The sequence below is a fragment of the Pleurodeles waltl genome, chromosome 11 (genome assembly GCF_031143425.1).
Source record: "Pleurodeles waltl isolate 20211129_DDA chromosome 11, aPleWal1.hap1.20221129, whole genome shotgun sequence".
Classification (NCBI taxonomy): domain Eukaryota; kingdom Metazoa; phylum Chordata; class Amphibia; order Caudata; family Salamandridae; genus Pleurodeles; species Pleurodeles waltl.
In genome coordinates, this window is record NC_090450.1 from 534,030,587 (window position 1) to 534,045,103 (window position 14,517).

At 41.3% G+C, this 14,517-nt stretch overlaps 1 protein-coding gene and 1 long non-coding RNA gene across 3 annotated transcripts in view; one reads left to right on the forward strand and one right to left on the reverse strand.

Moving 5' to 3' along the window:
• ZBTB38 (zinc finger and BTB domain containing 38) overlaps positions 1-14,517 on the reverse strand; it is a 180,112-nt gene that overhangs the window by 107,465 nt on the left and 58,130 nt on the right. The window contains exon 2 of the mRNA XM_069213942.1: positions 7,918-7,983. The gene's annotated coding sequence lies outside the window, so the exon portion shown is untranslated. The remainder of the gene's footprint in view (positions 1-7,917; positions 7,984-14,517) is intronic.
• LOC138265849 (uncharacterized) overlaps positions 1-14,517 on the forward strand; it is a 156,288-nt gene that overhangs the window by 33,756 nt on the left and 108,015 nt on the right. For both annotated transcript variants that reach the window (XR_011199434.1, XR_011199435.1), the window contains exon 3: positions 6,388-6,542. This is a non-coding gene — a long non-coding RNA (uncharacterized lncRNA). The remainder of the gene's footprint in view (positions 1-6,387; positions 6,543-14,517) is intronic.

Sequence of the window (14,517 nt, forward strand, 5' to 3'; positions counted from 1 at the left end):
ACACATTAGTTCATGAAGACCAGAACGGTTTCATCCCAAAACGCAACACATTCTTGAATATTCGCAGACTGTTGAGTATAATAGGGGACACTCCACCAGGCGCATGACAACGTGGCAATGTCACTGGACATTGAGAAAGCATTCGACACACTGGGGTGGGAATACTTATTTGCAACAATGCAAAATATGGGGTTCGGACCTAACTATATAGGTTGGGTGCAGACATTATACGCAGAACCCAGAGCTCGAGTGAAGACAGGAGGTATCATATCAGACAGCTTCCCTATTGAAAGGGGCACCAGGCAGGGTTGCACACTCTCTCCTTTATTGTTTGCCATAGCGATGGAACCACTGGCAACTAGATTACGCGCAGAAGGAGAGCGATGGGGAGTGCTCAGTGCAGGAATTCGCCACATAGTTTCGTTATATGCGGATGATGCCCTGATATATGTGAGAAGGGGATATGAAATCATACGGTTGGTGATATACCTATTAGAGGAATTTGGGAGGATATCAGGACTGAAGGTGAATTGCGATAAGTCGTGTGTGTTCCCACTGACAGAATGGCCTACTGAGAACAGGAAGTTAGCACAAGAAGGGCGCTTGAAATGGTGCTTCTACACCTTCAAATACCTGGGAGTTCACATATACTACAAACCTGACGACTTGAGAGATGGTAACCTGGGGCGCGCATTGAATTCCCTGAAGGGGTCCCTACGTTTCTGGTGTGCACTGCCACTGTCACCACTAGGTAGAGTGGCGATAGCGAATATGTTACTACTCCCCAGACTGCTATACTTCTTTGCGGCATTGCCGGTAATGGTGCCTAAAAGTTTTTTCTACGAGTTAAACGCTGTCCTACTGAGACTTATATAGGGGGCGGGCAGGACTCAAGTGGCTCTTGCCACATTACAGTGCCCACTAAGACAGGGCGGACTGGGAGCCCCAAACTTTGAACTGTACTTTGCCTCTGCACAGCTGCAGTGGATCCTAAATTAGTTACACAGACCCGAATCAGCTGAAATTATATTGATTATGAAGCAGCTACACGGCCAACCACTGCTTACATGGTTGTTCAATATTGTGGCAAAAGGGTAAGCCGGTAATCTGTTAATGATAGCAGCACACGAATGCTGGACCCGAAAGGGTCGAAAAGGGATTCCATATTCCCCCCTCATCCCACTGGGTCAAATCCCAGGAAGGGGGAACGTAGCCGGCATGTACTCAGATCTAACCTGGGCAGAGGCGGGCTTACTAACGGTGGGAGACTGCTTTGAGGAAGGAAAGTTAATGTCGTTTGAATCTATGAGAGACCTTACCTCAGTGGGAAATGGGCCAATTTTTAGCATACTATTCTATTTGCCATTTAGTCAAGAAGGCGTGGAAATCAGGAGAATAGGAACCCAGTACTTCCCCAACGCTGCACCATATGCTGTCATACGACAACCAAAACAAAGTTATAACAAACATGTTTACTGGGAGTCAGGAAAAGGGATAAAAAGCATAAATATATACATAGGTTTGCAGGCCTAGCTTTTATAATGTACAAAAGATTAATTGCTATGAATTGGAAAGCCCCTAAAGCACCAGATCTGAAAACGTGGCGTGCCTTAACACTGCGTTGGGCACGCACAGAACATCAGGTACTACGTAAGCTATTAGATGAAGGTCAGAAACACACTGGGTGTGATGCTTGGGAAACATTTCTTGCCAAATTGGAGGCTAAAAATGATGAGCGCCCACCATGAAACCTGGTAGCAACTCGGACAGATAGTTAATGAAAAGACCACATATACACCTGCAAGAAATGTGGATGTCCCACATGGAAGTAACATACATAACAAGAGCATACATACACAAATTGTCGGCACTCAGATCAGGAACCCAACTCACCTGCAAATAGTATGTAAAATAAAGGATGGTTTACGCCAATTGCCAAGTATGATATTAGATATAATATGTGATTTAGCTACGAGATGCAAACATGTACACTGGAATGTGATTAGACCTGAGTTGTTATTGTTATTTACGTTCTATGTTATATTGGATTAACAAAATTCTACTAGGACAAACTGTAAATGCTATCGTTTGATGTGCAGAAAACAATAAAAAGACATTTAAAAAATAAAATAAAATGGGATGGCGTTCCCTGAAAAAATGGATGTGCACTTCATTTCTGGTCTTTTGCGGATTACTAAAAACCTGGCTTTTCTGAGACTTTTGCAAACCTTTCTCTAGCTGTAGTGCTGGTAAACTCTTTTTGGGGGAGCCATGCATTCTACAAGTCATTTGATTGACTGATTGATTTATTGATTGATGTCCCCCCCCGCAAGGAAAAGCTGAACAACCTTGATGGGAAGATATCATTCAATTGGCCAATAGTAACCTCATTGTTATCACTAAATCCCACCTACAGTTGCCAAGTTAAAAAGCAGGCTTACACTGCAAGGAAAAATATAATATACAAGCTTGAGCCCTTCACTTCCGGGTCTATTCAGTCATTAAAATTAGCATGCATGTTCAGTGTTACAGGCAGCCTAGAACTAATATAAAACAATATCCATATTTGAATCAAATAGTTCATACATTCAGGACTATATGTATTTTTATTAACACAACTTTATATGAAAGTATATTAACATAACACAAATAGGATGTTAAGTTTGTTTTCACTGCCTCCATTGTTTCAGAGAGGAAAAATTAAAATTTACAATAGTTCTGTATATAACAGATATAGAGTAGGTGACACAGTTGAAGCACAAGCCCTGACTCTGCCCCTTATATTCCAGCTTCTCCTGAGTATCTTCTATTCTTTGGGCCTGGGATTTACGTTTCACTAGTGTGCCTCCTTTTGCAATTGTGTGAAGAGTAGCTACTGTCTAATATCTATGCTATTCTTGGGGTCTTTCAGTCTCTTCTGCAAATGAAGTAACCTTTCTATGTAGAAGGTTCCATGCTCTAGAACATATTCATGTCCTCATTAGTGAGTCCCACAGGCTCTCTTAAGTATTTGCACATGCGTTTGCCATATTATTGATGTATAGTATGGGAAGGAGAACCATTTAGAAGGGTATCGCTATGTATATATTGTCTAGTCCCCTTTGGGATCCCTTATAAGTTGCTTGAATCAGGGAAAAGGGGTAGGGTCTGCAGACCATGAGCCCACAGCATATCCAGTGAAGGGAAGTAGGAAAGGAAAAAGAAAGCGGGATAAAGTTCACCCTCAGTTATTTTATCTAATTGATCTAATAGCTTGGGGGAGGGATCATGCCCTGATACCGAACATTTGTTCGCATTTGACAAAACTTCAGTCAACACCCGGAGGGGCCCATGAAGGGGTCAGAGGATCTCTTTCTCTCACATGTTTATCCTTGAAAGGTCTGTGCTGTAGCTTCTGGCACGTCTGTCTGTCATTCCTGCTGCTGCACTATTTCTTGAACCTGCTCACTCGATATCCTGGGTTCACTCTCATACTGTTTTCCTTTTTCTCTGCACTACTCCTTCACAGGTCTGGTTCAGGCAATGTAACTGTGCCCCCTCATGCATGAAAGGTTGTTCTCTCTAGCATCTAGAGGCAATTAGTTCACGCAGAGAGCACAATACAAATAAATTACAGGGTCACAGTGGCGGTCTGACCACCACATTTTGACCGTGTTGGTTGCGCCACGGTTGGACCGCCAGCACCACCAGTTTCCCTCCACTGGCAGTGCTGGTGGTCCTAATCCGCCAGGACAGCACTGCACGCATCGCTGCCCTGGGGATTACCATCCCCCTCTCCGCCAGCTTTTACATGGCGGTTAGACAGCCATGTAAGAGCTGGCGGAGATGGGGTTCAAGGGGCCCGTGCATTGCCCATGCACTTGGCCCCTATGGACAGCCCTGTCACGCTTTTCACTGTCTGCATTTGCAGACAGTGAAAAGCGCGAAGGGTGCTGTTGCACCCTACATGCACCGCAACACTGCTGCCGGCTCAATTATGAGCCGGCGTCAATGTTGTGGGCTGTTCTCTGCTGGGCCAGCAGGCATAAACACAGTTTCTGCCCGCTGATCCAGTGTGGAACTCATAATGCGGCCTGCAGGAAGGCGGTCCCACTGGCGGCAACCTGACAGTGGAAGTTTGGCGGGCAGCCTTTTCCGCCCGCCAAACTCATAATGACCCCCAAAGTGTTTGTAAGTGTGGTAATGTTTTCTGTAAAGCAGCTGTAGCCCTGGGAATCCTACTTGAGCAACTCAGCTCAAACCACAGCAGACCCAGTTTATATAATGAGTGTCTAAATCCCAAAAACAATGTGTTAGCCCATATAAAAGAGATGGCCTACACATTGTTGGCAAGATGCAACTTAGCAGCTGTCCTCATACTCCGTCCAGGAGAACCAAATGGAGAAGCGAAGCACAGGAAGTCAGCGAATAACTGCAGCGAGAAAGTCAATATATTATGAAAAAGTATGTTACCAAAGGAGCTGCATCAGAGCAATTAGGGGACAATAAACATACAAAATGTCACTGAGCAGGGCATGGCCTAAAGATTTAGAGCTTTCACACCCTTATGAATTGATATAATATTGGTATATTCTGTTTATTTTACATTCTTTACTAAGGGCCAAATGTACAAAGCAGTTTGCACGTCGCAAACAGCGAATTTCGCTGTTTGCGACGTGCAAAAAGCATTTTGCAATGCACAAACCTCGTAACCTGGTTACCGAATTGCAAAACGGGTTTGCGAGTCGCAATTAGGAAGAGGTGTTCCCTTCCTTATTGCGAGTCGCAGTGCTATGCAGGATTGGTTTGTGACTGCGAACGCGGTTGCAAACCAATCGCAGTTTGCACCCTTTTGAAATGGGACCCCTTCCCCGTTGTGAATGGCACTGCAAACATTTTTTCAGAGCAGGCAGTGGTTTCATTTTTAGTTTTTGTAATGCATCTCGTTTTCCTTTAAGGAAAATGGGCTGCAATACAAAAAAAACAAAAAACTGCTTTATTAAAAAGCAGTCACAGACATAGTGGTCTGCTGTCCGCAGCAGGCCACCATCCCTGTGAAGGCCGCCATTCGCAAGGGGGTCGCAAATTGCGACCCACCTCATGATTATTCATGAGGTGGGCCTTTGCGACCCCCTTGCAAGTCTTAGATGGTGTCAGGGACACCATCCAACATTCCGAATTGCGACTCGCAAATTGCGACCCGCTCTGACTCGCAATTTGCGGGTTGTAATTCGGAATGTTCCTACATCTGGCCCTTAGTCACCATGGGGGAGTCTCCGAATAGAGTAATATGTTTACAGTGTTTACATTGTGCCCCAGTTGCAGGTCGGAACTACTAGTTAGGCTGTATATAAAACATCCGATTATTATCAGATGTGTTAAATACCGCAACTGTCGTGAAATTTTGACTGGTTCAAACCTGGCGAAATTTAACATGGGAAAGCAAAATGGTATTTACAATACCATGTGGATTTTGGTGTCTTAAACACCAAAATCTGCATGGCGTTCCCCACAAACTCGTATTAGATGTAATTTATGGCACCCAAAAAATAACATACCCCATGGTATTGTTATTTATCCGGTGTGATAACAAACACCTGGACTCGTAATCTGGCCCTAAATCAATCATCTCATCTCACTTGTAGTCCTAAATTGATCACCTGGATAAGTATTCAAAGTTATCAAATCCCCTGTTTCCTTAGCAACTAATTCGCAAATTGCTTTGTGAATGCAAACACCTGATGCACAAGCAGATAAGGAAGGGAGGATACCTAATGGAGGGCAAAGAAGACAAGAGGAAAAGGTAAATAGAAAATAAGAAATGCCTAAGACAGAGAATAGAACAAGAGTGGGATGGAAGTGAAAAATAGAGAGGTTGGGAAAGGGGCAGAGTATCAAAGCAATAGTGTCAGGAAGAGATAGATTAGAGAAATACAGTGTGTTAGAGCAATAGAGAGTTTACTAGGGAGAAGTTCAGAAAGCAATAAAGTGAGCAGAAGTAGCGATATAGGATCAAATAATGGCAGAGCTAACGGGTCGGACTTTGGTTGCTGAGCATTTTAGCCTTGCCAGTGCTGGTATCCTTTTAATTGTTTTTTTGTAAAGTATAAATAATATTCAATGACAGCCACCCATATATGAACACATATGCTCATGTCCATCTTAAACTGCTTTGTTGTATTTTACAAAAAAAAGATGTCCGCCCTTGTGTGTGTTTGCATCTGCATATATGAGCAGTGTGGAAAATGAGAAAGTAACAGGTGCATATCAATACAAACAAGTAGCCCAGTATCAATGTGCGGGGAGCATCTGGACCAGTGCAAATAAAATATTAAAAAATGAACAGAAATAATAAAGAAAAGATTGTTATACGAGGGCTTCCATCTAAGTGCCCTATTTTCTCTGTAGCTAGCGGAATGCTATCACTCATGCAGATGCGAACCAGTTGCTAAAGTGGACGTAGCCATTGCCCAGTGCTGTACTCTGTTGTGGGAGGACGCAACATTTGAATGACATTGGATGAAGAAGGCTGACTGGTAGCCCCAGTCCGCATGTATGTATAGGTATGTATTTCTAAAACTTTTTCTAGGAAAACAAAAGGTCTTGGATAATGCTAGATCTTAAAAGAGTGGGTATCGGAAGAATCGGGGAGAGAAGAAAGCTAGAGCAATTGAACTACGAATGGTGCTGCGGGGTAGAGTGGAATAGCAGAGGGACAAAAAGGAAACACAGTTAAGTTACAAAAAAGGAAATCTGGGTAGAGACAGAGCTAAAGGGCAGAAAAGGACTAAGGCTAATTTGCAAACTGAACTACCTGGAAGGTGATGCACTCTTTCAATTAAATAAAGGTTGTATTTTGTTCTACTCATTCTTCCACACGAATCATCCTAGAACTATTGTAAGTGAATTATAATCATTACATTTTGAACTCTTCTTCATCTCTTTACAATTTTGCCTGGCCTATGTGCAGGAGGAAGGTCTTTGATGGACACAGCAAGGAAGGAATAGGCAATTCAACAGATATGGGAGACATACAAGAAATAGGGACATAACAGGTGACGTGAGAAATGTTAGGGTACTGTTGATGGGAAAGAAAGAGAGGGCGAGGCAAGTGAAGACAGATGGAAGGTAAATGGGGCAGAAGAGCAATAGGTCTAACAAGGATAAAGAGGAAGAAGTGAATGACACAGCAGAAACTATGCAGATTTCAAACACACAGATTTATATTTACATTGAATGTAGCACATCAGTATGCTTCCCTTTGAATCCCATTTATTTGCGTGGCATTGCTCATTACTTTAGTTAACTGCCTTCAGTATAAAGGGAAGACAACATGTCAACTTGCCTTCTTCCATTCCCCCGCATATTTGTTGTATGTACATTAGTAATTACATAGGGCTCATCTAGCTGGGATACATGAGATAAAAGGGTCTGTGAAACAAGTTAGGATTGTGTACATCAAGTGGGAGCTTGCACGTATGCAGCACAAATTCAAGATTATACATATAGTTGTAATTCTTCTCAAAGTGATTTGATCAGAACTTTACAATCCAAGGTGAAGGCTGGATTGGAACCAGAGTTGCCTGATTACAAAGTCAACAACTTAACCACTATACCACATTTTCCACTAAACTAATGTGTTAACATTCTGGTCTCTTCTGATGCTTGCTTCACAGACTGAGCCTCTATTGCCCCACCTTTCAATGTGTCCCTTAAGTGCCATACTGTCTTACGTGCCTGTTCCCATGTGCCTTCTGGGTCCCTTTGCCTATGTCCCTCCTTGCTGTAAATAAATACAGGGGCTGGTAAGGAACCTTTGCGCCTGACTCAACGAGTCAAACCTGCTGCTCCTACCTTTGCCTACACTTTCCATCTCACATCGGGCTTTTAAAAAAGTGTTAATAGAGGATGAAAATGAACTGCAAGATTTCTTCTTACCTATGACACAAGCACATTCCACTGCATATTCATTCTTTTATTTCGTCTCAGTGCACGTTAGCAAGCCTGTAAAGGAAAATAGTTCATTGAGTTGTAAGTACGGTCGGTTTTGAATCTCTATGAAGACACATTGGGGGGAAACGGACTCAGGAGAAGACAAAGAAGTGAAAAATGAGGGCAAGTAAAAGGTGAAAAAAAGCTTTGGAGAGGAATACTTAGGAATATTGCGGTGATTGCCAGTAGCGAGATAATAAGAGGGACAAAGGGGAGAGAGACTTGGTCTGTGAAAAATGGTTGAACTGTGGAGGTAAAGTGATTAATCCCTGGCTCACACAAAATCGTATACCAATCCGAACTCGGAGTACCTTGAATGACCAGTAGCTCAGTGAAAATTAGTATTGGGTAAATTTAAAATTCAAAACTACATATCAGGTCATCTGTTACCATAAACCCACAAAGATGTTCAGAGCTAGCCCGGCCCAAACATCATCAGCTATTGATCTACACCTGTTTGGCACAATGTCACACAAATGGTTACATCAATCCACATGAAACCAAATAAAAATATGAACCTGTCTGGTTACTCCATCCCACATGGTATATGTGACTGTTGACGATTCACCAGTAAATAATGGTATAGATATATTTTAGAACAACATCTAACCGCAAGTATTTTCTGAGAGAGGTCACAGCACCATCACAGAAGGAAATACAGACCTGAACTGTGGAACCTAGAAAAACAATGTAGACCCAAGGAACGGTATGGGCAGTCACCCCAAAACAATCTAAATCTCATCACATGGATTCATACAATATTACATATAGAGTTGAGCCTGTCTGATCAACTCGTTCCATAAGGTATCTGGCACATATGAGCATTGACCCGTAAATGACAGCAGATATGAGATACGTTATCTTAAAATAGCAAAACTACAAGTGAGGCCTGACACCCATAGATCTTAGCCTTTTCACCATAAGTCAGGCAGAACCAAGTACACATTTCTGTGTGACCACTCATAACGTAAAAAGGGCAAAATAAAAATATTTTCCTGGTGCCATATAATACAATGTATCCTGCGTCCACCTGCTTTTTGCACTTTCCGTGCACTTTTGTATTGTAGAAAGAGCAGCAGATGAATGCATGGCGCTTTCTACAATATGGATCTCTCATAGGGGCATCTTCTCATTTGCATTGGGGTGAGGACCATGCACATGTGGGAAATCCTTCGTGCCAGCACACAGGCACAGGATACCAAGAGGCGCATGGCATGTGAGTTCGCACCTGCACTCCAAGCAGCACATTTACTGTAATAATGGGCACTATCCCTCGGGATAGATCGCCCTATTGATACTAGCTCCCTGACTGGACAGACTCCTCCAGACACAAGTTCTGATCTGAGCCTGTTCACTTTACACTCATAGATAACATGGGTCCGACATGAATCAGGCAAACTTAAATAAGTGATCATCTGAGCTGGCAACTTTAGCACATTTGTTACAGTTCAGGTCTCAGCTTGGTACCGTAAGCCTGTGCACAATCAAGCACAGATTTGAGACTTGTTACTTGATATCAAGCAAGTGTAACTATAGACCTGAGTTAGTTTGACATATGAGTTCCATCCATCAGTGCTTTTTATGCATGAACAAGTTTTGCTTGCTTGAACTTTGATATTCTAAGTATTATTTCTTTGTACAGTATGTGATCTTTTGCGCTCTATTAAACTGACATGTTCTCTACCTAAGCAGTCATAATGGCAACCGCGAAATACAATTATTTCTCTTGTACACTTCCCGCCCAGTGTGGAACTACACAATGAATAGGAGAGAAAGGCAGAGTGAAAACGCCCTAAAGTCAGAAGGAACAGCTTTGATTTCTATTTATGTGGCAAGAAAAATGTCAGTCCCTTTCATCTGACTTTTTAAATCCAGGTTATGGGGATATTGAATGTAATTATTAATCGAATAGTGATTTGTGGGTATTGATGGGTGGAAATAAGCAACCACAAAAATAATTATAACCTCGTAAGTATATGAGCATCACGTACATCTTTCAAGTCATATCCCACCCTGGAATAACACACGTTATTCAGGCCAAAGGCAAAAGAAAATGCTTTTCCAGGGTGCGAACATGGCATGGAGGAAGGAATTTCTCAATGAGGAAATGTATCCCCTGTTGAAAAACGAAAAAGGTTAAATATTTAAATGCACATTTTTGTCAGGTTTACACGTGCAAATTCTGCATATGTAAATATTAATCACTGGAGTATTCAGGGAAATGTATCACTATTGTCCATCTGTATTGCTGAGATCCTTGTGAATCCAGAGGGTGCAAAATTCTTGATTTCTAAATCATGGCTTTGTGTATGGGGCCTTAAGAAAGAAATATCCAATATAAAAATTACAAATCACCTGCATGACACAAGCACCGCAATTGTGTTTCTCCTTTTGTTTGGTTTATGCATTTTGCTTTGCTCTATGACTACAGTGTCAAATGAATACACCCCACCTAGAATTTCAAATTAGTGATAATTGGGTAATACTAAAGAGGGAAAACTCAGGTACATTTATAATGTCAGCAAGATATGTTTCGAGGGAGGTCCATTCTGCAAGAATCTTGGTGTGATTTGCAGGTTAAAAAAAAAAAAAAATTGACGGTGGGTGTAAGGGTGGTCAGTCTCTTCTACGACTCTGTTGATTTTTATCAAATGCTTCTGTGTTCAGCACCAAGCAAGATCAGGAGTTAGGATGATCCATGCAGTATTGTGAACTTGGTGAATAATTAAAACATAGGCAATGTACTTCAATGCAGCATATGTCATCGGGCCTCAGTGGAGGTGTTTTTCATGTCTCCATCTGATGCCTCTTAGAACCCCATGTTGGAGTCGCATCCTGTGTTACTGAAATTGTTATTGTTGAGGTGATATAGAGCATCCCCTTTTACAATTTGTTTTAACACCTTATTTGAATAGTCATAACAGAGAGGCCATGCTGCTTCACTTAAGGGAGTCCACAGATTGAAAAGAAGAACTCCTAATACGCAAGATGTAACACAGAATATGACAGGTTTGATAGAATAGACTTTCCATAACCACTGAAACTGTGAAGGTATACCTTGAGCTCAGGTTAATGCATAATCAAGGTGCTGTATAATTGAACTAGACACCTGGCATGTTAAGATACTAAATAGTCCCAGGGAAGTTAGGCACATACTCTCATATTACAATAGGCATAATCGTAACATTGCTCACTTGACAGTTGTATCAGAAAAGATTTTTGCTAAAGCATGGGGATCACACTAGTACTTTTATCCTATAATTCATATTCGAGAGGAGTAGCAATGTTAATCAAAAATGGGAACCATATTCTACACATGGGCACTATTACCAATACTGAAGATATATACTTAATACTGCAAGGTACTATAGACAATGAGCATGTGACACTTCAACTCCTACTGCCCCAATGCAGATTCCCCATGTTTTTACAATAAATCACCAAATGTGACAAACCGAATCCACGGATTATCCTTTCGGGTGGAGAATTCAATTTTATACTTGATGTGCAAAAAGACAGATCCATGAAATGTAAAATACCTCCCTCTTCTGCTTTACTTATGCTTCAGCCAGTGCTTGGAAACCATGTCCTTTTAGATGTTTGATGAACGAAACACCACATAAATAGAGACTATACATTTTACTCCACAGTTCATGCTGGGGCTCCCTGCATCAATTACTGGCTAATAGTTAGGTATGCCTTTATACTAACATTAGCAATAGAGATTCTGCCATGCATCTTATCTGACCACTGTCCTGTGATGCTGTTTTTGATGTATTCAAAGCACAATTACACGAGCCGACCTCGGATTTTCCCCTCAAACGCATGATTAGATTCTGGCTTTAGGGAAGGACACAGACAGGGTATTGAGGAATATTTTAAGATAAACGAGGGCTCAGTTTATAGCAGTGCCACATTAGGCATTTCAGGCCTGTATTGGAGGCCTTTACATTGCTAAACAGGCCAGTATCCACAATTCAATATGCCCTGGGCGTTGGGCATTGGAAAGGGAACTTAAAACTCTTGAAGACAGCTACACCAAGGTGTCCAACCCCAGGGAGAGAGGAAATACACATGAAGTACTCTCAGAATTTATTGAGGAAGCCAATTGCGAAGTGAAATACTTAGACAAGCATGCAATGGCAAAGCATTATGGGGGGGGGGGATGAGCAACCCAGTTGGATGCTGGCCGGGTTACTACAATGCAAATAGGCATCTAGAGAATTATTAAAAATTAAACAATTAAACAGGACTACACCTGATATTTTAGAGGTATGAACTAAGTACTAAGCAGATATAAGTACAACCAAGATTGATGTAACCAGATGTGATATTGAGGAGTACATTTCTGGTAACATGTTAGTTTAGCTTGAACTTCATGAAAGGGAACCACTTAATCAGCCAAGTACTGTAGATGCGATAGTGAGTGTTATAAAATCTTTTCTCTGCGGTAAAGCCCCAGGTGCTGACTTATTAACATCTAAATTTTACAAGTAATATGGGTACAAAATAGCCTTGTACTTGTCAGATGTCTATGACGAGGCCAGAGATCTCAGAAGGCTCTCTCCAATGGTGTTTGATGCTATCATCACAGTATTCTTAAAGCCAGGAAAGTCCCTGAGTGTGCTTCCCATAGGCCACTATTGTTGATCAACACTGATACCAACATTTTAGCAAAAGTAATTGTGGCATGATTACAGCCATATATCCTTGTTATGTTGTTACTAGAACAACTGGACCTCATACCAGACTGATCAAAATGATATCTTATTCACATTCTTTTCTCTTATGCACCTAAAAGGTGCTGATATAACTGTCCCACCCCTGCTGTTAGACACAGAAAATGTATTTGATTTGTTCAAATGCCCCAATATGCTCTCTGTATTAAGGCAGATGGGACAGGGTGAGAGGATTCTGTGCGTGGCTGGTCTCCTCAATACGAATCTGGTAGCCAGCATCAAAATCAATGGAAGCAGATGCTCCCCCTTACAGATCACCAGAGGTATTAGGTAGCGGTGTCCCTTAATGCCCTTGTTATTTGTGATTGTAATCGAACTCCTGCCTGTAAAATAAGTAATTGTCACAGAAGTTGCTGGATTGATGGAACTTGGGGACAGATGTACGAATAACTGGTCTCAAAATACTGATTGCAATTTGCAACCAGTATTTTTGAAACAATTGTTTTTTTGTGCAAACCGACCTATGTATTAATACGTCAGTTTGCCAAAAAATTATTCCTAGTGGGTCGCAATGAGAGTAGTTGCAAATTGCAGACTATTAGGAATCTCCATCATCATGTGGATGGTGGCCTGTCAGCAGACCAACATGACTGTGCTTGCTCTTTAAAAAAGCAACTTTTTAAAAAATGAAATGCACCCACGTCTTCAAAGGAAAGCAGCATGTGTTTCAAAAATAATAATAATAATAAATATAACTAACATTTGTATGCAAGTGAAAAACTTTTATATGGAAAAGTCCCTTCAAATAATGTATCCCCTTAATAAGGGAAATTATCAAATTTGGCATTTTGTTCAGGACTGCAGATTAATTTGAAGCAAGTTCCAGTGAATTCAGATTACACCGGCTACTGGTAAGCCTGTTATCAAATTCCCGTTAAAATGATGTGAAAAACCTGTTCAATACTTGAGCATTAAAATACATTGGAATATGGAGCTGGTTATACAAGTCAACTATGGACTGGCAATATTCAAAATTGAAAAAAAGTGTCTGCAATGAATAAAACGAGTTAATAAAAACTATAAAACATCTCAAAAAAACCCAGACCTGATTAACAATACCGAGGGTATTCTTACCCACTTGCCCATTACCCTCTTCAGCTAACATACAAAACTTTTATGCTAGATATAGTGCAAGGGTATCAAATAAGCATACATATACTAAGATGATATAACGCAATCATAATAAAATACCTCATATTAAAAACACCTGAGACCCGGGAGCACGTCTTAAGCAGAAATCCTCCTGTCCATCACATCATTACATATCTTTATTTGTCCCGGGCCTATTTATCCGTGCCCTAAATATTCTTGCCCAATAACCCACCCATACATCCTTTAAATCCTCACTCTTGGCAAGCAAGTCTGTTATGCCGACAATAATAAAATGCAATACACAGATAACAAAGACGCCCAACATTAAAAAGATAAATCATCATTATGAAAGAAAACAATCATGATAAAAGCCCCGCTGCCCCGAAGCAGTATTAATAAGAACACGGCCTAGCCCTTACATAGAGGCTTCATAATTCCTACACGGCTGGGGGCGGGTATTGAGTGGGTTTTTTCCCCACTTTGCCTAAACTTATCGTATCTATATCCCAGGCTTACCTTGACATAGCAAAGGTTGTTGGGCAAGCAAACATACCCTATTCCCTTGGCCTTCAATGCAAAATGCTAATTTTGTCAGAACCACCACTACTTCTTCGTTAGAGGGAGCGGGGAGAAGCGACAAGAGAGGCAAAGATTTCCAGGAACTGGACTAATCTAATGTTTAACACTTCATTGCTTGGGTCAAGTGCTAACATGA